Source organism: Triturus cristatus, chromosome 11 (genome assembly GCF_964204655.1).
Source record: "Triturus cristatus chromosome 11, aTriCri1.1, whole genome shotgun sequence".
Taxonomy (NCBI): domain Eukaryota; kingdom Metazoa; phylum Chordata; class Amphibia; order Caudata; family Salamandridae; genus Triturus; species Triturus cristatus.
In genome coordinates this window covers 181,701,477-181,727,477 of record NC_140594.1, presented here as the reverse complement: position 1 = coordinate 181,727,477, position 26,001 = coordinate 181,701,477, and the positions used below count along the sequence as shown (strand labels likewise).

The 26,001-nt window shown below is 44.9% G+C and overlaps 1 protein-coding gene and 1 pseudogene across 8 annotated transcripts in view; both read right to left on the bottom strand.

Annotated features, from left to right (window-relative positions):
- LOC146783872 (CD166 antigen pseudogene) overlaps window positions 1-22,555 on the bottom strand; it is a 55,342-nt pseudogene extending 32,787 nt beyond the window's left edge.
- ACAD10 (acyl-CoA dehydrogenase family member 10) overlaps window positions 1-26,001 on the bottom strand; it is a 482,886-nt gene that overhangs the window by 422,372 nt on the left and 34,513 nt on the right. The window lies entirely within an intron of this gene.

The following is a 26,001-nucleotide window of genomic DNA, read 5'->3' as shown; positions in this document are numbered from 1 at the left end:
TGCCAATATTAGTGAGGGATGTTGGCCTCTAGTTGGATCATTCAAGATGATCTTTCCTTTTTCAGTGATATGATTGATGTGTTCGAGAGAGGGGAGAGGCAGCCAAAAGTTTCTTCCTCATTAAAAAATGTGTAGAGGAATAAAAAAAAAAAAAAAGGTTTTCATTGGTCTTGTAGAAGTCCTCAGTATAGCCGGCCTCCACTGGTGAACGTCAAACGGGTAAAGCCAAAATGGCTACCGAGATTTCTAGCTCTGTGATCTCTGCTTCTAAGAGTTCACAGTTCCCTGCCTTTATCTGTGAGAGCAGGAAGCTTCGTTGTGATCAGAAAGGCCTCTTCCAAATCTGTCATGTATGAATCATCAGAATCATAAAGATCTTCATAAAAGGCGGCAAATCTGTCCATGATATCAAAAGCATGAGTTAACAGAATACCGTTCGGGGATCTGGTAGCGGGGATCAACAAGTGTTTTTCTCACTTTTTTAACTGTGCAGCTAAAAGGTGGGCGGTCTTTTACCCCACTAATGCTAGCGGAGTTAAGTTTTATCAGGGCAGATTCCACAGTGTGTATGTAAGAGGTATTCAAGGCCATTTTGGTAGTCTCCAAATGCCTCTTCAGGTATGGTGGACAGGGTCATATTGTATGCCATGGTCGCATTCATACCATCCTTTTCCAGACACAATAAAAAAAAAAAAAAACAGTTTCAGGCAAGGGCAGCATTCCTCAAAGAGCCTCTCCACGTGGCTTTCCTGGATGCCAACAGTAGCAGTGCAGAGGTCTCGATCTGGAGTTATTAGGAAAATAGTCCAGGACATTAGATTTTTGTAGGTTTTTCTCCTCTGGCATACTGCTGTACGCCTGCCTTTCATGCAGCATAGCGCAGAAGGGAGAGGGAGGGGTCAGTGAGGAAGGCTGCTGTTTCAGCAGCTGGAAATCCAGCAACAGTTTTACTAGAGAGTGACAACCCACACCCTGCATCCCAGGACTTTGCAGCCATAAATGCCAGGCAAGTGGGGTCCCTATAATAGATGTAGTCTAATCAGGATGAGGTGCCCTACACACCTGACAAAAACATGTAATCTAGCTTTGAGGGTTGTATCAGGTGCCAGACATTAACCAAGTTATGGTCAATAATTATTTCGTGCAGTACCATTCTGTCATCATTATTGGTTCTATCTACTGTGCCAGGTTCGTCCAATATTGGGTCTAAAACAATGTTCCAGTCGCCATAAAGTAGTGTTTTGATATGTCTGAACCCTCATAGGAGCCTAGACAATTTGGTGAGAAACTGCCTCTTGAACAGGCTAGGTGCATATATAGAAACCAGTATGGTTACAGACATGTTTTTTTTAATAAACGCTTAGCGACCCTGTTCATTTGTCCAAGTGTGAAGTACTTTGTGGGGGAGCAAGCGACAAACCGTGCTAATTACACTGCATATTTCAAAGTAAGTGAAGGTGGTGAAGGTAGCACCATTCAAATAGATTGTATGACAAGCACTGGCAACATGACCCATCCAATCTCTTTGCAATTTGGCAGACTCAAGGAGAAATAAGTGGGTTTAGTGAAGGGCGGCTAAGACAGAATGGTGTGTACGGAGATAATGAAGGACCCTTACATTTGATAAAATGCATCAACCCATTACCTTCGAAAAATAGAATGTTGAGTGGGCAGGCATTAGAGTCAGTGGAGGATGCTGCCTGGGCCGAGACAGGCGTAGGCATTCAACGAGCCGGTAACTGACCAATAACAGAACACACCTGCATATGGAGCAAGGAGGGCCCTCCCCACAGGAGACGGAGGATAGGGGTTCAGTAAATGTAAGCGGTGGTAAGCGGTGCAGGGATGTGGAATTTTTAAAACAATCTACTTGTCTACAGTACAAAAAGCTTCAAAAACCTACTTGCCCAGTAAAGAGGTCTACTTTTCCCAGCTACTATCTAAATCAATTATATCGACTAACCTAAACAAAATCTTAGGGTTTATATTTTAGTTTGAGGTGGTCTTGATTGTGCGTGGTGCTTCTACTTTATAATCCCAGATATATATTTCTGTAGGATTGGAACCTGTCAACTGCAGGTGACACACTGAGCCTCTCCCGACTCTGACAGGAGCTGCTGCAGCGCGAATCGTTACCGCTCTCTTTCCCAAGTAAGAATTCGTCCCTGTAATTAGTGCCCAGGGACCCGCCCGGCTGTGAATTATTCTGATTCAACAATTATTCTTTCAGAACCAAATAGAAGATAAATCTTTGAACGGCTCCGACGCGATTTTTCACCGGAGTTGTCCTCATTTATTTGATCTTAGCCTCCTAAGGTGAGCGGTTAAACGAACATCTAAAATCCTTTCCCCCTCCCCACACGGTTGTTTAAATCGCCATAATTCTTGAACTGGTCCTTTTTAGACCGCCTTTTTTAACCATTTCAACCACTTATGCACATGATTGAATTACATTTCCTTTGCAACCGGCCAATATAGAGGCCACTACCCTTAACTATTATTCGTAGCTTTCTGTAATTGGTCAACACAATGACTCTTAGCCTCACGACGATACAGGCGTTGACCTTATGTTGTTCAGTTATAGCAACACGTACTTTGCCTTACAGAGACCACATTTGATGAGGAGCTCTGCGCCTCCGAACAATTCCTTACCAGGCCCTCCTAGACCTACGGCTAGGTGAGTGGTGTCCCGTATCTTTCGGGATCACACAACCACACAATCATAACATATGTCTGACACACACCTTACTTGCTCTTGCAGGTTACCTACGTGTATTTTAATGTCCTGATGAAGACCCTGCGTGACGATTCAAAGTCGCACTTTTTGGGTTGAAACGTCGACGGAAAATGCTAGGACCAGTGCGAGACCTGTTTTTCATATAATTTCTGACTTATCCATGAAACAGTGTCATTGTTTGTCCTCGATACTGGCCCTTCTTTTACATATTGTACATATAACAAAGTTCTGCATTTGTCCACTGTATATATTATGCACAATTTGGTCACCTATGTCACTCTGTCACAAATTCACAGACTCACTTTACAGTTTATTACCTTGGTAATCCTGCATTTCTAATGTCATTTGTGCTCTGCTATATAAATGATGTAATTTATATATAAAAAATGACATTATATTCTTCAAAACAAGCCTGATCTTTGATTTGCATTCTAAGATTGTGTGGTTAACTTGATTGATTCCCCTTTTCTTCTTGACTCATCCTTTCGATAAAGCAATTGTTTTACCTATACCCGACAGAACCACTGTTTTCTTATAACACTGACCAGTGCAGCAGGTGCATTCACCTACTTATCTTAACGTCGACTTGTTCCCACAAGTTTAACCGTTGTCTCAGTCGTGAGACCAGCAAGCTGGCTTCCACAAAGATAGATCCTGCATAGACCAGATTGTAACTCTTAGCATCATCAATGAGCAGTCAATGGAATGGAACTTCCCCCTCCCTCCATTGTAAATTTCCTTGAATATGAGAAGGCATTCAACTGCTGGACAGAGAGAGACGAGAGCCTCTGGAAACTCCTCTGCCACTGCTGTGTGCCAGATCCTTCCTGGGACGTGTCACAGACAAGCAGGACGGCACAAACACAGACTTCAAGGAAAGAATTGGGAAAGCAAGGGTAGCCTCCATTCAAAGTAAAGAAAATCTGGAGCTCCAAGGACCCAACGCGGCAAACCAAGATCAGGCTTTTTAACACCAATGTAAAATCGGTCCTTCTATATGAAGCAGAAACTTGGAGGACAACAGTGACCACCACAAACACAGTTCAGACCTTCATTGGCACCTTTCTGAGGAAAATCCTCCAAATCTGCTGGCCAAACGCCATCAGCAACAAAGACTTTGGCAGCAGACTTACCAACTCATGCCCATAAAGAAATCATGAAAAGACACTGGGGCTGAATAGGTCACACCCTCTACAAGCCCGCATCAAGCAACACAAGGCAAGCCCTGACCTGGAACCCTTAATGGAAAAAGAAAAAACAAATAGGCCAAGAAACATCTGCCGGCGAGGCCTCGATGCTCACTGCATGGAGATGGGCTACACCTGGAGTCAGATAGAAAGAAAATTCCAAGACGGAGATGGCTGGAGAGTCCAGGTGGTTGATGACCTATGTCCCAGGAGAGGTAGTAGGCGTAAGAAAATAAGTATTAAACTTGTGATCATTCACTCAATTCTGTCCAGTAGGTGCAGTAGCCCACTGAGTATCCTCACTAGAGTTATGATCTTTAACATCAATGGTGTACACTGTTCTTTAAAAGGAGGTATACTTATTTCCACTTATATCCACAGATGTAATTTGTGCTTAGAATTATTTAGGTTTTTGTTTTATTGTGTTCAAAAGTTCAGATACGATGTTTCAAAGTACAGGGATCATGTAGTATCTGTGGCTGACGCTAAAACACAGACTACCGCTGCATCAACTGGATAGCCCACATAATCCTACAAAATAGGGAGCTTGGGGCAATGAAAGTCAACTTTAAAATAACTCGATGTTTTGTTAAATGTCCATTTTTTTTAAAGTGGTCTGAGTTATAGAACAAATAGTGTTTGGTAGCACAATAATTCAGAACTATCAGGTAGTTGGTATGAAGACAGAAGCTCTAGACTGTCCAGTGATTAATGCAGTAGCGTCCCCGTTGATAACCTCATATAACGGCTTGCCAGAGTGTCACTGTGCTATGAATTGTAATCCAGTTACCAGACTAAAGAACAAGGACTGAATAATGAGTTACAGAAAGAGATGTGTCACTGCCTGCATACTTTGCAACACAGACGCGGATGTCATCAAACTCACACAGTGCATAGAGTGCAGCACTGACGCCATTGTCACCTCTGCATACAGTGCAGCACAGGAACAAGTGCATCAAAGCCTGCTTATTGGGCAGTGTAGATGAGCAAATCCCAACCCACTGCTATAGGCTATGGCCTGCATGTTACAGGGCTGGTGGATTAGGAGCAGTACAGAGGCTGCCTTCATGGGAGTAGTGAGATAGTGTTGGCAAGACTTTGGGTGGATGATGAGTAGCTCGCCAGTGAGGAGAGGGAAGTGGGGTGTGCTGCAGATTCATCATAGAGCATAAAAAGTTAAGTGTTTCTATGGAGTCAGATGACGGTGTTAGGGGAGCTGTGGCTTAAAGGCAGCTGCAAAGAACAGCAAGTCAATGACTGCCAAAGGGGTGAGGATAGACTGGACTTCCAGACTAGGATCATACCTGAAGAACGGGTAAGGAGACAGGTGTCCCACGGAGCATGCTAAAGAAGACCTCAGGGGCCTGCTGCCGAGGAGTTACTGCTGTGTTAGGCACCAGGGAGAAAGCTAGGCCAACTAAGACAGATTCAATCCTTGCAGAAGTGTGACCCACTGTAGTAGCCTAAAGGGCAGCAGTGCTGCGGAGTCTATCCCAGCCAGCTGAGAACAGAGCCAAGTTTTGGTCTTCATACACTGTGCTTAGTCTCCAGTCTTATCGTACAGGGTCTACACTTGTGCCTGTCCTTCCATAACACAGTTGTATTTCTCTATTGGTGTAAGTTAGACGTTTAATAATTAAACCTAAATGTGAGGTGTAGCCTAAACGTGTTTTTTTTAATGTAAGCCACTTGTATTGAAAACATGCAACAAGCGTGGTGAACTCCTTAAAAACAGTTATGTTCGCTTTCTATTTTTTTATTGTTTTTATTGCAAGTAAAAAAGAATAACAGCACAGTACAACATCGTAAGGTGCAGCATCAAGACACAATCAATCACAATTACTCTCTCCGATATGCTCCTGGACCCCCCCATTCCCCACACTGTCTGCAATCAAATTACACAATAGTCGCAGTCAGTGCTTGTACTTTACTATAAACATCAGCTCCCAAAAGTCTAGGTGGAGCACAAAGCCCCCCACACTGGTTGTTCCACTTCCCCAAATTTTTGTCCATTTAGCCCGACAGCCCCTGCATTCATACACCACCCTCTCTGCTAGCATTCATCATTCCAAGTTTAATTTCCAATCTCTCAGGGCCGGTGCTTGTTCAGCCTTCCAGGCAAGAGCAATATTACGCTTGGCCACTATTAGCCCCAAGGTCATCCAGATCTGGTCCATGCGGGCAAGGTTGGGTGTTAACAAACACCATTTTGAGGGCAGTTCCACATTGCTTCAACAGATACTTCTCAAACAAGTCACCACTAAAACCCAGTATCTCTGTAAGGCTGGGCAGCTCCAAATCATGTGATAAAATGTACCCCTTTGCCCACATTGACGTAGAAAGTGTGGTGTAGCTGCTCTGCCCATCCTCACTAGGGTAGTACAGGCATAGTAGCACCTATGGAGAACTTTCAATTGTAGTAGACGGAACCTAGAGCATATGGCTACCTGCCGCAGGCACGCCAGGATCTCTGGCCAGGAGCCATCTTCCCATTCCCCCAGGTCGTGCTCCCAATGTTCCCTAAGGCTTACTAGGGTGTCAGGAGAGTTGTTAATGAACTTGTGATATGTGAGGGAAACTGCTTTCTTGGGCATCTATTCAGAAAGTAATCTATCCTCATGTGGGGAAGATTCAGGGAGTAACTCTCCTTTTGGAAATGCCTGACACAGGGCATAGCGGATCTAAGGATACCGATAGGCCTCTGTAGGAGCCAGCCTGCAAATCCCGGAATAGAATAACACCACCCCCCCACTCCCCACCACCCCCAGAGGTAATCCACTTTTGCAATTCTAATAAGATCCAACGTATGGAAAACTGGCTGAGTACCCTGTGTTTGCTTTCTTGCTTTTACTCATTCTTACAGCAGGACAAAAAAAGCATTCTTTACATTATGATATTATTATTGATGCACTGCATCTGTCTGTTGTGAAAGCACATCGCCACAGCTCTGTTCCCGTTTACTTAATTTAATACCTACTTGTCCATCGGACAAAACAGACATGAAATCTTCTTGCCCACCAGGGAAATCCATGTATCAGGCATCAGGAGATATAAATTCCATACCTCTGGGTGGTGGGAGCCCTAGAGATCCCTGTAGGTGTGTGCAGGCAAGGACCTCCCCAATATGGCACACTGGAGTCTACTACCTTCTCTAGTGCTGGGAAAAATGAAGAAGGGGCGATAATCAAGAGAGGAACAAAAAGGGGAGGAATGAATCATACGTGGGTCTCACTAATTGGTAAGAACAGAGGGAACTAAGGGCTATTGCTCAGGGGTCTGAGAGCTATCTACTTGCCATCACTGGGCAGGCCCCCCCCAGGACAAGACTTTCGGCAAAACTGGTAGCTGGTTCCAAGTGCATGGGGGTGTATAAGGGGCCACTATTGGCTAGCTGTGAATAAGGCATGCCTATGCGTGTATATCAGATGTGGAATGGAAAAAAGAGGGGGGGGGGACTGCAGTCACTCAACACAGTAAATAGCAAAGTCTCAACAATAATAACAGTCATAATTATATTGCAAATCAGAAGATAAAGCATAGACAATATGAAGAGCAACTGTATGGCGGCGGGGACCTTTAAAGCAGTTACTTGGAGAAGTGTGGCTCAATGGTTAGAGCGGCAGACCCTGATGCAGAGGTCTGGACCGGGACCAGGGTTCAATTCCCGCCTCGGCGGTTCTTGGATTCAATTTCCCCGGACCTGATAATTCTTGCCTCGGTGCCTATTCTAATCATGGGTCCCGCTGTGCAACTCTGGGCAATAGCTTGCTTAATCTCCACAATGGCCCCTACAGCGCTAGGATGCCTGGTTTCACCTTGGGGGGTGCCCAGGAGTGGACAGCTCACAGGAAAACCAGGAAGGGTTCCATAGCGGTATGAATACAGCGCTACAAGACCTCTGGGTAGAAGTGCGCTATATAAGTACAAATACATTTACTTGTTTATATAGGCGTATGACGTGCGAGGCGTTGGCTCCGCTACAGGAACTGCAGCGGAAATGGGACGAGGACCTAGGCAAAGAGATCCCAGAGAAGGTGTGGGCTGAATTGGTTGAGAGAGCGTGGAAAAGTACTAGAAATGCTTGTTTCCAATTAGTGCACTTTTTTATACTGCATAGGGCGCACTTCACCCCGGCTAAGATAAACACATACTTCGATACGGACACAGTGCGGTGCCCACGATGCAATGCGGAGGGTGCGGATTTCCGCCATATGTTGTGGGACTGTCCCCAGTTGGGGACCTACTGGGAGGAGGTGGTTATGCTACTGTGTGATATAGCACATTGGAAGTCTAAGCGGGGCCCCAGCGTTCAGAGGTGGAGGGCTGAACTCCGTAGATGGGCGGAATGTGAGGGGACAGTTCGATTACAGCTAGCTAGCCGAGTGAACAGCGACAAAGCTTTGGAGGCTGCAAGGGCCTGGGAGGCACTAGTGATCTTACTGAAAACCCCGGATGCTGAGTCAGATGTGGGCTCTATGGCGAGTACCCCGGCCGTTTCACCCTGATTAATGTATATTCCATGTCTGGTTGTCTGTACCTGTCATATCTCTAACTATATGTCTAGCTGGTGGAGTGGTGCTCCTTGATGTTCATCTCATGATATTGGTCTTGCGAAGAATTGTACCCCATTCTGATGCTATTACAGTGTTTGCTCTGTGTGACACGAGGGGGAGGGATAAGAGGGTGGGGGGTTTAGTTTTATTTGTTTTCTTTTGCTTGATGGCTACGGAAATGCTATTGTGCCTCTCACTGCACATTGATTATTACTGCAAAGTTTATTCTTTTTTTATCTGATTATCACATGGTGCTCTTCCCTGGGGGATTGCTGCATACACCTATCATTTGTGAATATGCAATTTGCGTTTGGCTCCGATCAGAGACTATTATCGTCCAAAGGGCTCCTGCTAGCCTTTGTATCCTGTGTATGTTTGGATGTGTTTGTTTGGAAAGTTAATAAAATATATATTTTTTTTAAATGAAGAGCAACTGTAAGAGAAAGCATCTTGCCTAAGGAGGCATGAAAGGAAGTCACAGCATGGGAAGAGACCCTCAATTATTCAATCAATACATTTGATGCAGTATACTTGTGTAAGCAAACGTCTTAGCAGTGTCCAGCATCAGTCCAGTGAACATGTCTGCTCGTCACACGCCATTGTCTGTGACATGAGTGGCAGCTGTGACTCGTCCTGATAATTGTGCATCTTCTCTAAATTTCTATTCAGGGTGTCCTGGTCCGAATGTCTATGTTGTACTTCCCTAAGTGTAATGATCTGTTCAAAGGAACTAGTATTTATTGTGAAAGGTGGGGTTGGAAATCTAAATCCTTAGTAGCAGCATCCAGCGGTGTAGTTATGTTTGAAAATTCCAGACATTTTATGTAGTTTCTTCTCCACGTCTGCTGGTTTAAAAAAGCCCTTGTGGAAGACTTGTGATTTCAGAGTTCTAATGGCAGGTTCAAGCAAACCCTAGTAGACATTCAGTTTCTGTAGGTGTGGTCGGAGTGCTATGAAGCGTCACTGCTTCACATTAGTCTCACTGGAGAAATCTGCCGACACGTTTATTGAATGGCCCTCAAATTGGAATGGACCTGTATGTTGTTTTGCAGGCCTGAGTATAAGTCACACATGCTGGTGTTGAAGAAGACAAGCTATGACCGGGCTTGGGTTATGGTCTAGAGATGTGCGCTAGGAACATATCCGGTGTATTCTCTGGGACTCAAGAGGTTTCGGGAATTTGATGTTGGTGAACAGTGATAGGAGGGAGGTGAGGAAACCTATTGTGCTGTCTTTCTCAATACCCCCTGGAAGCCGGTAGCCCGTGTACACAAATGTTGTCCTGTCTGGCATTATCTTCACGATCCACGGCCTTCTGTTGAAAGAACTGGATATCGTGCCCAGAGTCCGGTATCCACTTGGCTCTCCTCCATATGCCCTACTTCTATGGTCCTAAGCATCAAGATGAATGGGGTAAAGGTTTGAGCGCATTGACCTAACTTTAATTGGTAAGTCAGACCCTGTTAAGTCAAACTGTTAAATATATTAGTCAATGGTCGCAAGCTCTTTCAGGATGATCTCCATGTCTGTGGTCAATGTGGTTGGAGGAAGATAGTGTTTAGGTGGTGGTTGTTTAGGTCTCATAACCACCTCTGTAAATAAGAGGTATCTGGCTGGTTTGGGATTCGTCATGCCAGAGTAGGAAGTGGGAGGGGCCCCGTTAGTGAAGACCAGCTGCTCCGGCTCATGACGTGATGCATGTATGTTATTGCCTCCTGTGGGTGTCAGCCGGGCCCAGGTGTCTCACACATCTCCCACCAGCCTCGGGACAGAGCACTACACAATACAGCAAGTGACACACATATTCTGTATTACATAACACTTTTTATAATACTGTAATGCTGTGTGGGACCATGGCCTTCACAGTAGGCAGTACAGGCCTGCCAGTGGTGTTCATTAGCCAGTTGGAGCAGCAAACATTATTGCCATGAATTCCCATACGAGCAGTTTCAGGGCGAGTCAGAATTTTTTAAAAGCCAGTAACGTGTTGATACTGGATGCACCCAAACAGCAAATAATTGTGGAGGAAAGGCCATCCTGGTCTAATCAGAACCCAAGCTCTCGCAGGGGCCTGGAACACAGCTGGGAGTACTCACCGCATGTGCCTACCGGTAGTGCACTGTTGATGGAGGGTCCTGAGGGGGCCTAAGCCTCCAGGGCTCAGGTTTCTGTTTGAGCTCCACAGTGACTCATAGACCACAATCACATGATTTGCCACAATTGCAGTCTAATAGGACAAATCATCATTCGTTGGTACAGGCAAAGATGTGTCTCAGCTTCACAGGGCCTCCCTCTAGCTGTACTGGCAACAGTCTCGACTGCCCTTAATGTACTGGCCTAACCCCAAAAGGGCTCGCCGAGTGAAGCATGCACAGATTATGGCCATCTTGCACGAGGCAAAGCACCATCCCCAACTCAACATAAATAACAACTTATGCAAGGTCATCAGGCCAAAGGAAGTCCGGCAACAGCCCAAGAGTGGTCTCAAAGATTAAGGCTTTAACTGACATCCATCCATCTACATTAACCAACCCCCTCTCCTCTTGCTTCCATCTTCCTGTTCTTGGATCTAAGCTCCCTTACCAATGGACTGCAGTTCTTAAAGTACTTTTGTAAAGAATGATACCCCATTAACTAAAGTTATAGAATGACACTTCAAAGTTCTGGAAGCAAAATTAACCGTGGATCATTTATGGATCATTTATCAATTTATCATTTTTAGGTCGATTATTCTGTAAAAAAGCATCAATTTTAATTCAGTTCTATTGGAGAAACCTTTTGAGAAAAATAGGCTACTGGATAGGAATGCACAGCATCTGGATTTCTAGGTGACAAAACACCTCGCTAAAGCACGATCATCATCACATTTCAGAAATAAATGGATGATCCATATTAGGAGGTTAGACAATTGAGGGACTTGAAAATGTTGTAATGAAGTAATGGGGGGGATGAGTTTCAATATTTCATAAACCTGATCAATAAACTGCATAAAATTTGGAGCAGCCCAGGAAATTTTGTATAGATTTTACTGATTTGGTGATGGCCACTGAACAATTGTTGACACTTTCTTCTCTATATTAATGCTCCTTGGTATATTTATGTAACCCAGAATCTACAGTAATAGTATGAAAGACATACTTATCTATCATAGGGAAAAGATGGGGATCTCTCCACTGTTGTAACACTGCATTGCCATGCTGTATTTGTCTCTCCAGAAAAGCGGAATAAATCAGAATATTGTCCAGATTAACTTTACCGAATACGTTTAAAGTATCCTCTCAAAACCTCATCTCTGAAGAACTGAAAGACTGTAGAAGCATTGCCATGCCTGAAAGGAATGACTTGTTATTCAAACAGCACAAACGTGTGTTAAACGCAGTTTTCCATTCCTCGCCTTAACAACCAAGAACTAGTTTAGTGAAAATGTTTGTGTTTCTAAGCTGATATGATAAAAAGGGTATCAGGAGCGATTTGCATTAATTTTTAACAGCGATCTCACTGATTGCTCCATAGTTTATATAAATGTCCGTAAGTTTTTTTTAACCTTTAAAATGTAACCTGCAACGTTTTTCTACATATTCAAGCATTACAATCAAGTCACAGGGTCTTAATGTATTACTAATACAATTTAATCTTCACATTTCTATTTCACATATAAGGTACCACAACCATTACATAAATATTGAGTCCCCTTCATGTATCAGTAGCAGTGTGATGTATTTCCTACTGGCTTATGTCAAGATGTATTTTCTGAGTGGAGCTCAGATGTCTTTATGGCACGACTTGCTCAGTAATAATTTGACATAGGTCTCTGCATGTGTGTTGAATGTCATTAGATCAAGTAGCCATTCTGACTCACCTTTTTCCTAGAAATAGTGCGAAAGTTGTTGTGTACATCTTGGGTAGGTCCTTTACGTAGCCCAGTAGGGCTACCAGCATGGTATGTACTATCTGGTCAGCTGACATCTAATGGAGATTGGACTCGATATTGTGCCAAAATGGGTGTAAACCATGGCAGGATTACTTCAAATGCAAGAATCTAGTGTTCAGAGTCGTGCAACAACAACATTCACAATGACTGAATAATCCAAATATTGAAATCAAAAGAAATCTTTACATGATGGTTCCCAGAACAAACCAAAGAAATCATGTGCATAAAAACGTACTGTGTCTGAAGAGAAAATAGGCAGCCTTAGATATCACGGACCTTTTTCTTAATAAAAGGTATTTGCAGAGTTTGAAGAACCAATATCCATATAGTTTCCCGACCCTGTAAATCTAACAGTTTAGAAACCATCTTTTCTTACATATCCAATAGTCAATTTTATTGACACAATCATTTGGGTTACTTAAGACTGGGTGTTATTCACTACTCACTTCGAAATCCACTTTTTCCATATGACTAGGCAGCTCATTTCATTTTCGAAAAATCGAGTTTTCAGTCAGGATTTGTCTTTCTATGTGTGATGTTACTGATGTTTAAGTATTATGTATTTTAGGCTTACTCTGACAGTCCTTAACAAAATGACCTGATCTTCCACCATACCTGCACAAATGTTGTATACGTCTTCTAATTTCAGATGTACTACTAGTACCCTAGTCTCTGCAACGTATACAGAACGCCTCCGCACGCCTCATCCTCGGCATCCCCCATCACTCCCACATCCCTGCCCACCAGAAGGACCTGCACTGGCTCCCCGTCAACAAGAGGATCACCTTTAAGCTACTCACCCATGCTCACAAAGCACTTCACAATGCCGGACCAGTATACCTCAACAAGCGTCTCACCTTCTACACCCCAAATCGCCAGCTTCGCTCCGCCGACCTCGCCACCATCCCACGCATACACAGAACCACCACCGGCGGCAGATCCTTTTCCTACCTCGCCGCCAAGACGTGGAACACCCACCCAGCCCATCTGCGTCAGACCCAGGATCTGTTGACCTCCAGGAGACACCTCAAGACTTGGCTGTTCGAGCAGTAGCTGCTACCCCACCCCCCTCAGCGCCTTGAGACCCTCACGGGTGAGTAGTGCGCTATACAAATGGCTGATTGATTGATTGAATAGTTTTGTCCTAACTTTATTAAAGTAAGAAATAGTCTAATTGTAGTACTAAGCCTATAAACTCTGCACACTTAACAGGAGAATTTCCCACATGGGCTAGTATCTCTTAATTTACTAAGTAGCCCTTGATCAAATAATTAAGGTAACATAATTAAGCTATTTTCTCTCCAGGGCAACCAGTTTCAATAACTGAATGGTTAAATGTAGTAACATAATTAAAAAACTATTGGTGGCTTTGTTTTAAACTTAACAGTTCACTCCCCATAAGAAGAGCATGTGACTTTCAAGCAAGCTTCCTAATTTTTTCGCAGAAGGTAGAAACATTAAAGAACTGTAAGTGATGTTTCTAAACTAAAGGAACACTCAAGTTAGCAGCCTTTCTACTTACATATGACAAAACAAGCTTTAGTTTGATAATCTTGAAATATCATGGTTTGCATTAAAAAAATATAATAGACACTGGCTAAGGAATACAGAGAATTCCTTTGGATCCCCTGTAAATCTCTCAGGAGGTGCTAAAGGTATAATGGGTTTTACTGTTGGATAGATATATGAATAGGATTAGAATCTAGCAATAGGGGTGGCAAGGCCCAAGAACTAGCTCTTTTCTTTTCATGTTTTATTTTACACCAATTGCTCATTTAACTGTAATTAAAACCTAATGCTTTATTCCCCAAGATGTAATTTATTTACTTTATTTAAAATTTGAGTTTGAGTAGTATCAGGATCCACGGTCAGTTTGGATGATAATATGGACTAGACAATCTATTAGAAAACAATAACATGAAATCCGGATCCAATGAGAATGATTAACGTTTCTGCACTTCTTCATATCCACAGTCAGCAATACACCACAGAAATATGTTGGTTAGAAGAAGACCGGTGAAAAGGGAATAGATAGAGAAAACAGAGACACTGGATGTCACCACTTTGTTGGGCGCTGACATCCACCGAGTCATACTGGCTGTCTTAAGACAAGATTTATATATTCAATAAGTAGGTGTGTAATTTTTTATTGCATCATAATGTAACACCATTGCAAATTAATACAAACATTAAAAAAAGAGATACTACCATAGTACAAAATTATACAAAAGCTATAAAATCACACTTGATCTATAATGCAATTACCTGAGAAGCATGACCTTTGTTACTACCCCATGTAAATACTCATAACTATAGATCCTAGAGGTGTGAATATGTAAATGTTTATTCAGAGCAAAGGAATAGTCCTCCAGCGATTTGAGAAATATGATAAATATATATATTTTTTAATTAAAACAGCTAATTGAGTGTCAGCGACACTTAAACATGCTTTGATAGCGTCTCTGTAGTTTCTGATGTTTAACCTCAAAAAGGGGTTGTCTCAAAAATGCCCTCCTTAACGCTGTACATTTGTGGCAAATGCAGACTATGTGGATCAATGGCTCCCAATCAACTTTGCACAGTCTGCATGCCATGTCTTTATCACCCCTACGCTGGCCTTAGCGTAAGTTCCTTATTAGCATCAAGCAAAATCGTGCTCTAATTACTTGTTTCTTCCTGTCTATTGAGAGCAGCAGGTTCCAATACTTTTGCAATACATTGTTGTCATGTGAGGTTAAAAACATCCAATCTAACCATGCTTCTTTTTTTTTTTTGCAAATTCACTGATCTTCCAAAAAAAGATATTCATTTTGCTTGCCTTAATGCTAGTTTTTTTGATTGCAAGGATGGAATGGACATGGTCCAGATAGTTCTGACCCGCAACGTTTCTAGGGAAGCACCAAAGAATAATCTCTATGGGTTTGCAGTTTCGAATTTATGACTGGCCACAATTTAGGGAACCCCTTGGGCCTACTCTGAGATAAACACAGTAGGGGATATTGAGAGTCTTCAAAATATATGGTTGTCTGAGCAAATTGAACTTCAGTCATGCTTGAAATTGTGAAGAAAAATCTGGAAGTCCAAATATCCTGTAGGCGTGGCACTGGGAAGTGTTTCGCCATTTTGAAAAATTGCTGTTGAAGATGACCTACCCAAACGTTAATGTGGGCATGAGTTTGTGTCAAATTCCTCACATGAAGAGGCTCAGTGACTGATTAGATAACTTCCCAATTAGCCATAGAAAATAAGTATTTAGTGCAATTGTCAGTTTTCATGGCTGCCAATTGACTCTTTGCGCCCTCCCAGCCACCCATCTAGCCATCCAGCAGAAGCATAGGTATTTATATCCATTAGTATTTTCCAGGTTATTCTGATTTGGTTGCCAATATCCTTACTTTAAAACCTGTTTGGTAGCCGAGGATCAGCTTTTTGTATTCTACCCAGTCATGGAGATAACTTAATAGGGTCTTAGCAAAGCAGTTCCCTTCTATTTCAAATAGGGCTATTAGTAGGTAATTCCTGGCGAGAAGACCCATTAACTGAATCCCTCTCGCTTCCTCTGTTTTGCGATGTTCATTTCAAACTAGCATCTTATTGCCTATTCTAAGTGTTCCTATGTCTTCTCTCATGTTTTGGTCAAAGTTCTTATTTTAGAGACGGTTAAGAGACTTCCTTATGTTGTCCTTTCTATTGAGTATGCCTTTCCCATCTTACATATTTTTGGCAATCTTTTTATAGGAGTTGGCAGGATGGAGAGTAAGGAAGCTAGACACCACTGTCACTGTACCTCTTTCATCTCCCTAATGGCTAGGCTGGATGTTCTCTTCAGATGTTCTGTGAAGATATTGTGGCTCTCCAACCATTTTTTTTTTTCATTTTAACCCCTTCAGTGCACATGACGAGCTGGACTCGTCATGGGCTGCGGTGGCGCTGTGCCCATGACGAGTCCAGCTCGTCATGAACTCCGCCCGCTAATGCAAGGCGCGGCACTGGGCGGGGAAAGGGGCGGGCATGCAAGGGGTTAATGAGCTCCATCCTATACCTTAATAGGTCCAGTATTGTGCATAGAATATAGTTAAGATTGCACTCAATGTGTTGAGGTAAGCGATCCCTTCAACACCTTATCTCTGTACAGAATCATCTAAGACTTGTCATAATAAATGCTACAGCTAAAGAATATTTGCTTCCCTCCACCTCTCTCGGATATTTGTGGAACTCTGACATCCTAGCACCGAAACAGAAATAATATCCATATCATTGATATTACTTGATTTGGGCTTCATCTCAACCCTTTCTCTGATTATGGCAACTGCCTTTCTTTTGGTGAATAGACACTCTCTGGTTCTGATATGTACTTCAAATTGTTTCTTTAACTGTAATGTAAACAAACATGTATTTGGATTGTGTAGCTCACAATGATACCAATAAATTACGTTTTTTTATGTGTATGAGAGTGCCTTAAATACATTCTAGGCATTGTGACAATATTGACATAGAAAGAAGATAAGGATACTTCCAGTTGTTCACAAAGTTTGGTATCCAAAACTTTTCAACATTTACTCCTTCAAGATATGCAACGAGGTCTGGTAAAAATACACAAAGGTCCTGACTGCAACAATGTATCACAATTGCTTAACAAGGGTGCTTTAGATCACAAGGACAAGTATACCCTATATTTACAAAGTGGCTACTGGCATTTCAAAACATTGGGGAGTTATGTGGCTTCATGTGGTCTTCTGAATTTCCCTTCAGACACCTGTGTGTAGTGTGTCGTGAAAAGGCAAAACTTTTTGCCAAGCGGAGCCAGTATTCAAAGTGCTTCGCCAGCTTTTCCTTCCCAGGAATAAGTGGCACAAGTCAAAAGGTGAATCTGTACCACAGATAATTACACCAGACCTTTGCAAAGGGAATGACTAATTTAGCCAGCACAGTAAGTAGCACTTTCAAATTATGTTGCTCAAAAATAGGGGAGTAACATGATTGGCATCCATTCCTTATACACATTATGCACCTAGGTCATATGGGCTAGAGGTCTTATATTTTTCTGTTGATTTGTTTAAATGCTTTAAACATGTTTAAAAAAGGGGTGTGAGTTATAGCAGGGCGTTGAGCTGGGCTGAAGTGCTCCCTGTGTACTTCATGCCAGCTGTTCCAATTTGGGGCAAATACCCCATCATCAGTAAACATTGAAGCCTTTAGCTAGTGCTTATGCTCTGTGAGGAGATGAAGTTCTCTCTTATTCATTGAGGACTACTCAAGATGCCGCAATGAAGTACAGGCTGGAGAAACGTGCAGTAGATTAGGGGAAGTAGGAGGCCATCCCTGCTGGCACCCCAGCTCGGCAAGACTCTGAGCTGAAGATCCTGAGCCTGGAAATCTAAGCGGGTCATTCCTGAGCTCATTGTGAGGAGCTGCTAAAACCTGCGTCTGGCAGGTACACGGACACTGGAGTAATGTATTTAAATGTATAAAATCACAGCCTATGTGGGACTATTGACAGCTGGGATGGTTTGGAGGAGCTATACAGTCTTGTAGCCAGTGAATGAAGAAATATTCTAAGAGCTCTCTGGATGACTTTAGAATAGTTATTGGCATGCCAAAAGGAAATGTCAACACCAAGACCTCCTGAAAAGGTGCAGACTGTGGGCAGAGGTACTGGATGTAATTGACTTCCTGGTGCTTGGATGCATCATGAATGGTAAATGGAGCTCAACACTTCCCGCCCAGGCTGAAGTTAAATACATGATTATTGCTGTCCAGTGCGATCATATGGGAATTAGACAATGTCCTCTCAAATACCATCAAATAAGAACCCACAGTGGGGCTTGCTTGGCTATCTGTCATCAATGGTATCAGAGCGGACCCAAGGAAAGGAGACATGCTCAGCCTTAAAGGAAACTACTGGAGTCCTTACTGGGACAGAGGAATTGGAAGGCTGGGAAAGCTTTAAAAGAGAACAACAGGATTAACTTGGTCAGGCACAATGGATTAGTACACTGGAGCTGAGAAATGACATAAGTACTAAGATGGAACCCCTCAGATAAGACATTGGCTCAACTGAAACAAAGACAATAGATCAGAAACAAAAGTTATTTAACTAGAAACAATGCAACATCTGAAACAGTCTAAACAACTGACTGCTACAGGCCAAGATAAACGTTGCAATCATGAGATATCAGGAGTCGAAAAACAACTCCAGAAAATAAATATACAAATCTTAGGCCAAAAGGAGAAAAGCAAAATACAGAGACATAGCTACACTTGTTATGGGTATGTTCTCTTCTTAACTGGGAGAGTGAAATATGGTTGTAGGACAGGATAGAGTCCACAGTGCAGGCCCCAAATGTCCAGATAATGATTACAATTCTTTTTTTTTTTAAGTCAAGAGACATCCTGATGAAATTACATGTAGAAAGAAGTAGTGAGAGCTGCCAGAACAGCTGGCAAGATCTCTATCTAAGGATGTGCATTCTGGATTTTCCAGAAATGTCCCCAGTATATTTTAAAATAAGATTCACCTTCAAGCGCATCACAGAGACGCTCAGAGAGAAAATGATCAAATATAGATGTACATTTGCCTATTTGATCACATTTGAGAAAGATAATCAATCATACCATTTGTTGGCTCAAGAAGGTAATCGCAAAGCTACTACTGCTATGTTATGTTAGGTGTTTATATATAGCGCAACAATTACCCGGAAGCATCTAGGTGCTGCAAGGATAAGGAGAAGAGGTTGCCCATTAAAGGTTAAAAAGCAGGTTTTAAGAGCTTTTCTAAAGGTCAATAGGCCAGGGAGTCCCAAAGTTTCAAGACCCCTACTGCAAAACTTCATCCACCCCAAGCAGAAAGGCTAAACTTAGGGACAACAATATTCATAGCAGTACTAGAACGAAGTGATCTCTCTGGCTGGTACGATCCGTGCCTATTTTTGAGGAATTTAAGGCCTTAATCATGCAAGGCCCTAAAGGTGATACATAAGGCCTTGAAGCTCACTAGGTAGTACGGGGAGCCAATGAAGCTTCCGTAATGCAGGTTTTTAAAAAAAAAAAAAAAATTTGATTTGGTTAATTTGCAATACGTAGGGGTCACAGCTACACCAAAGCAGGCGAAAAATTAGATTGTTCCAACAACCATATTTCGGACTTATAACACCCACCAAACATGTAGGTGACAAACGAAAAACTCACACAGACCGGGTCCGGTCTCCATATTCGAGCAAGCGGTGCATTCGTCATAGGGTGCAACATCAAACATGTCAATATACCCACTCTCGAACATACAGTGGGAATATAACAGCACAAGAAAAACTGGGCCATTCTCAGGGGTCCACCTCGGGCAAGGGGGGGGGGGGGGTTCGGGGGGGGAGAGGAGGTCGATACCACGATAGTCTGCCCATCGAGTCCATATTTTGCGATGTTTAGCAGGGCACCCTCGGGCCTCAAAAACAGCAATCTCAGCCCCCATACATTTATCCAGCTCAGTTTTCCATTTGCCTAAAGTCGGGGGCTATGTTGCCTTCCACATTTGCGCTATGTCCCTATTGGCCACCGTGAGAGCTAAAAACAATAGGTGCTGCTTATACCTATTCCCCCCCCCCCCCCCGATATCCTCTGTCGAATGTAGCAAGAAAAGTTGTGGATCAAGTGGGAGATCCAATGGCAGCACCTGGTGGAGGCATGAGCTGATTTGACGCCAAAAAGGCTGTAATGGCGAGCAGCTCCAGACTGTGTGTAAGAATGTCCCCTCCTCCCTGTCGCATCTCAGACATGTGGGGGATTGGATAACACCCATCCGCCATAGGCGTACCCTTGTGTAATATGTGCTGCGTATATATTTGAATTGGATGAGCCGAAAATGCATGGAAACTGCCGAACCCCTTGGGCTGGCGATGACTTCCGCCCAATCGTCATCAGTGATTTCAGGTATATCAGCCTGCCATGCAAGTCGTGTCTTGTCCAGTGTGGTGGGTTTATGGGTCGTCAGTGTCTGATATACCTGTTTGATCTTGTGAGGTCCGAGATCTCCCGTAAGCAATCGGCCCTCTAGTGGCTGAAACTCAAGGAGGGAATCTAAAGTACGGATCTGAGGGAGAAGTGCATGTCGGAGTTGAAGAAACTTATAAAATTGTGATTTGTGTCAATCGAAATCAGCCTGCAGTTGTTGAAATGACTTCATTGTGGTGCCACGCATTACCTCACCGAGGGTCGAGAGCCCAGCGCGATCCCACCCTCCAAACCCCTTCAGCGTCGTGACGGAGCGGAGGTATGTGTCCTGCCATAGGGGGTCATTTGGGTAAGTGTCCCCTGCCAGCCTATCTGTCGGGTTTTAGCCCGCCAAAGTTGTATCACCACCCTACCAGCCGGCGGCAAGTGATCTAGACGGATGGAGCTGTATAATAGGTGAAGAAGCGGGACCTGGTGCATTGCAGCATGTCCACACAGCGGTTTAGCTGTAATGACCAGCCAATAATGGAGTAATATTGCGTGCCCAGGAGAGTTTCGGACATGGGGAGATATAAATGCCGAGATATTTGAAGCCATTAGTCGCCCGGGAGAGTTGCGAAGCCCAGGTGTCACGTCCCTGATGCCCGCACACCGGGAATAGTATAGATTTGGCGGGGTTAGCGTGAAGGGCCCGTAGTTCCCCCAAATACCCTGAGGATTTCCAATATACGGGTTCCCGAATACCAAGGATCCGTCATAAAAAAAAGAACATCGTCTGCATATAAAGCTATATGGTCCGAGCGCGACCGGGAGCAGTCGTATCCTCAAAGGACCGGGTCGCTCCGAACCCATGCCGCCAGGGGCTCAATTGCAAGAGCAAACAGTAGTGGAGATAGGGGACTGCCCTGCCTAGTACCCCGCTGGATAGAGAAAGGCTGTGAATGGTGTCCTGCAACACGGACCAACACCGTCAGTTCTGTGTAAAGCAGGTGTACGTACGTCAGGAAACGAGGCCCAAAGTTTATCGAATCGAGGAGCTGGAATAAATATGCCCAGCTCAGGGAGTCAAAAGCTTTATCTATGTCGGCGAGAAGCAGGGAAGCGGGTTGGATGAACGTCGGGGCTGCCGCCAAGGCGTTATGAACTTGTCGAATAGCCCTATGTGGCATAAAGCCTGACTGATCCGGGTAGATCGGGTCACCAATACAACTCCGCAGGTGATCGGCTAACACCTTCTCCAACAGTTTTGGTTCAAAATTTATAAGAGAAATGGGGCGATACGAAGAGGGGTCATCCGGGGGCCAGCCGTGCTTATGGAACAGCACTATTTCTGCGTGGCACCAATCCCTTGGCAAAATGGCGGACTCCGTGGCCTCCTGAATGGTCGCCAACAGATGGGGCCCTAAGGTGTGTATGTTCGGCCTTAGAAATTCCATTTGGAACCAGTTAGGTCCGGGAGGGTGACCAGGATGGAGCGCGACCAGGATGGAGCGCGACCAGGATGGAGCGCGACCAGGATGGAGCGCGACCAGGATGGAGCGCGACCAGGATGGAGCGCGTTGGGGGCCCAGTCAGTTCATCTGTTGTAATAGGAGCGTCTAGTTGTTCGCTGAGATGACCAGGGAGCCGGCGGGGGGGGGGGGGGAATATCTACCAAAAATTCGACAATCAGTTCCGACTAAATTTGTTTGTGTCTTGTATAGAGGGCCGTAAAGTGCCTGGCAAATTCTGCAGCAACCCCCTGTGGTGTCGTGTGTAGGGACCCATCTGTACCACGAATGGCAGGGGTAACCGCCGGGGACGCATCCGCCTGGCAGAGTCTGTGGAGCATCTTACTGGACTTATCGCCCCATTGGTAGATTCGGTGCCGTGATGCCTCCCAGATCTCCTTTGCTTCGCCCACAAGATGTTGCCGAAGATCCTGCTGCACCTGCAGCAGGTTCCGACGAATAGTAGGGTTAGGATCGATATTGAGCTGGGAGGCCAACGTCGCTTGACGCGACTCCAGAGCCTCCAACTGCTCCCATCGCGCCCGCTTTTCATTCGTACGATAACTAATCGCAGCACCGCGGATCGACGGTTTTAGGGCTTCCCATAAAATAGTCCGAGAGGGGGCCGTGGGGCAGTTATCTTCTAAACATGTAGTGACCTCTTTGTGGAGCATATCCAGATATGCCGGGTCCCGTAGGTGCCACGGGGACATACGCCACCAGAAGGGGGGTTTTCAGGAGCGGGTGTGGAACTGTAAACTGATGGGAGAGTGGTCGGAGAGCCCGCGGGGCAGGTGGGTCACACGGGAAACCGATGAAGATGTATCCGTGGAACAAAAAAATAATCTAATCGGGATTGTGACCCATGCACCGTGGAAAGATAAGTAAAGTTATGTTTGGTGATATTCGCGGCAAACTTCAGCCCATCCCAAGGTAGTGACTAATGTATGTAGCTTAGTTTGGCCCAGTAAAGGTGTGCTGTCTGGGCTACGTTGGCGGTCCAGTGGCCCCATGGTGTCATTCAAGTAGCCCCCTATAGCAGAGTCAGGTTCTCGTGTATGTCGCCCCATGTTGCCACCAGTTTTTCAATAAATGCAGTGGTGGCCATCTATGGCGCAAACACTGACGACCAGTTTTTTTCTCAATATCTGGCAGCAAGTCTTAGACTGCGGCTCCCACCTGATAGTGTGGAGCGGGGACTTCAATGTGGCACTACAGGGGGCCCTCGACCGCTCCAGCGATATGTTACAGCGCTCGCGCTCAGTGGAATTCCTCAAAACACTCATCGCCGATAATGCACTAAGAGATATGGCGCCACACACACACACCTCACTGCGTTACGGTACATGCTTCTCCTCTGTGCATGCCTCTAGGTACTGCATTGATTACTGGCTGGTGTCGAGGGATGTGCTCACTTGGGCTACAGCGGTAGAACACTTGCTGCGCACATTATCCGAGCATTATCCGAGTCTGGCTTTTACTACAGATCCCACAGACTTTCCCCCCAGTGTTCCTATGGAGGCTGCCCCGCGAGCCCTGCGTGATGAGGTGTTCAAGGCAGAAATAGAGTTAGCCATCACCGTGTTCTTTGACTTGAACAAAGGGTCGGTCTCCTCACCATCCATATTGTGGGAGGCCTTTAAGGCGAATATTAGGGGAACTTGCATTGCTAAGAAAGCGGGTGTCCTGAAAGTGATAAGAGGATCACTAACAAAACTAAAGTCCGAAACACTGGATCTGAAAGAGACCTATAGTCGTGATCCTAGACTGGAGACGCTGGCTAGCATCCGAGCCAAATTATCAGAATATTAGGCAGAGGCCGACTGTGAAGTCAATTATCTTGGGCGAGAGGCACAGGCGCGCTGATATAGTGAGGGGCATCGCCCTGACATTAGCTGGGTTGCTGCGCAAAGCACATGCCACGGAATACATTTCTGAGCTGCAAGACTGTGGAGGATACCTGATTACATCCCTGAAAATCTTCCATCAGTCGTGTCCTCTTTTCTTGGCCGGCTTTACTCCGCGGGGAAGACAAGTGACATGGAGTCACTGCAGCGCTACCTGGATTCCATTGAACTACTCTGGCTGGACTCCGCTCAACACAAGTACATGGACGACCCGATTACGCCGGAGGAGGTAGCACAAGTTTTATCTGGACTCCCGGGCGATAAAGCGTCTTGCTCGAACGGACTAACTTCCGCATTCTATAATGAATATGCAACAATACTTATTCCTTATCTCATAGAGATGTACCACAAATCGGTGTCAACAGGCAAGCTTTCCCCCACCCTCCGCAAAGCCCTCATTATCACGATACTGAAACCAGACTAACCGCCAGAACTCTGCGTCTCCTACCTACCCCTCTATCTCATTAATTTAGATAACAAAATCTACCTGAAACTCCTAGCCAATCGCCTACACCCCCTAATGCCACTACTAGTGAGGCCCGATCAGTCTGGGTTTATACCAGGGAGAACCACATCTCACAATCTGCGCACAATCTCCTCGGTCAGGCACCACATTAGCCCCTCTCTGCCGGCAGTGGCTGCCCTGTCAGATCCCACAAAGGCATTTAACTCCCTTGAGTGGTCCTTTCCCCTGTTGGGGCGTCTGGGCTTCAGCTCCAGTTTCATACTAAAAATCCAGATATTATATAACATCCCCTCAGCGAGAGTGCGGCTTAATGGACGAACATCGGATCCCTTTGCTATTACGCGCGGAACTAGGCAGGGCTGCCCACTCTCTCCCCTGCTGTTAACAGTGGCTATGGAGCCGCCTGCGGCTAGGTTACGCCAACACCATGCTCAGAGAGGAATTGGCTTCATCATGCGCGGGCTGATGGTATCAATGTATGCGGACGATATTACCCTATATATCCGCGATCCACTGGTAAACCTCTCACCAATGAAGCGGGAGGTGATTAGCTTTGGTGGCCGTTCAGGCATTGAGGTGAACTGGAGTAAATCAATACTATTCCCGCTCACAGACGAGAAGCTCCCGTTCCAGATGGAGTACCCATATAAGTGGGCCTCCGAACCAACTCGATACTTGGGAGTGTGGCTGAGAAGAGACCCTGAGGAGCTGTGGAAAGCAAACTACAGGAAAGCAATGGATTGGCTTGAAGAGCGGATTCAAATATGGAACAAATTACCGTTATCTATCACCGGATGCATATTTATTATAAAGATGGTCATCCTGCCGAAACTGCTTTATCTATTTGTCAACATCCCGCTTCCCCTGACAACGCAATTTTTCAAACCCTTGCGTTCTAATCTGATCACTCTGATTTAGGCGGGCCAAACATTTGAAATTCTCACATTATCCCAGTCGCGGGAGGGCTGGGGGCACCGGACCTTCAGCTATACGCATACTGCGCCCAAGCGAGCTACAAACACTTTTGGCTACACCCGACACCGTTTCAACAGCATGTGGCGGTGGAGTGTGACCGCGCGGCTCCGTAGCCACTGAAAACTGCACTGTTCCAACCCTATACAGCACCCAAAGATGAAATCAACAGAGTAGAGTTCGTGCGTTGGGTGTGGGACGGCATTCATAGGCTGACCGGAGTGGAGGGCTTATATGCACCATCAGCGGAAATGGCAGAGAACCCAGCCCAGCCCGCTCTGAGGGACAGTGGGGCGGCGCACCATGCAGATACCTTGGGGATACGCACATTTGTTGACCTCTACCCCGGAGATCCATTTCTCCCTCCATTTACCGGTACAGAGGAGAGGCCAATAACCTTCTCCGATACATTATTATACTATCAGCTTTTGCGACCTGCAAAGATTTGCATAGCACCTTCCCGGTTCCGACCCGATCAACACTGCACTTATATACACACACATCCACATCGCCGCAAAGGCTCATAATGCGCCTTTACTCTATGACCAAAGCCGCTTCCCAGCTGGACACTTCGTGAGCGCCCAGTGCCTGGGAGACGGACATAGGTCAGGAAATATTGGAGGAGGACTGGCTTTACTGTTGCGAACAGACTGAACGTTTATCCCCTATCGACCCAGACTGATTCATATCTAATATTTGCACAGAATATATTGCATGCCTGCGTATCTCCATAAGATAGGACTGACTGGTGCGCTGTTCCACTCATTCACAACATTTGCCCATTTGGCCTGGGTCTGCCCGAAGGTGGCGTGAT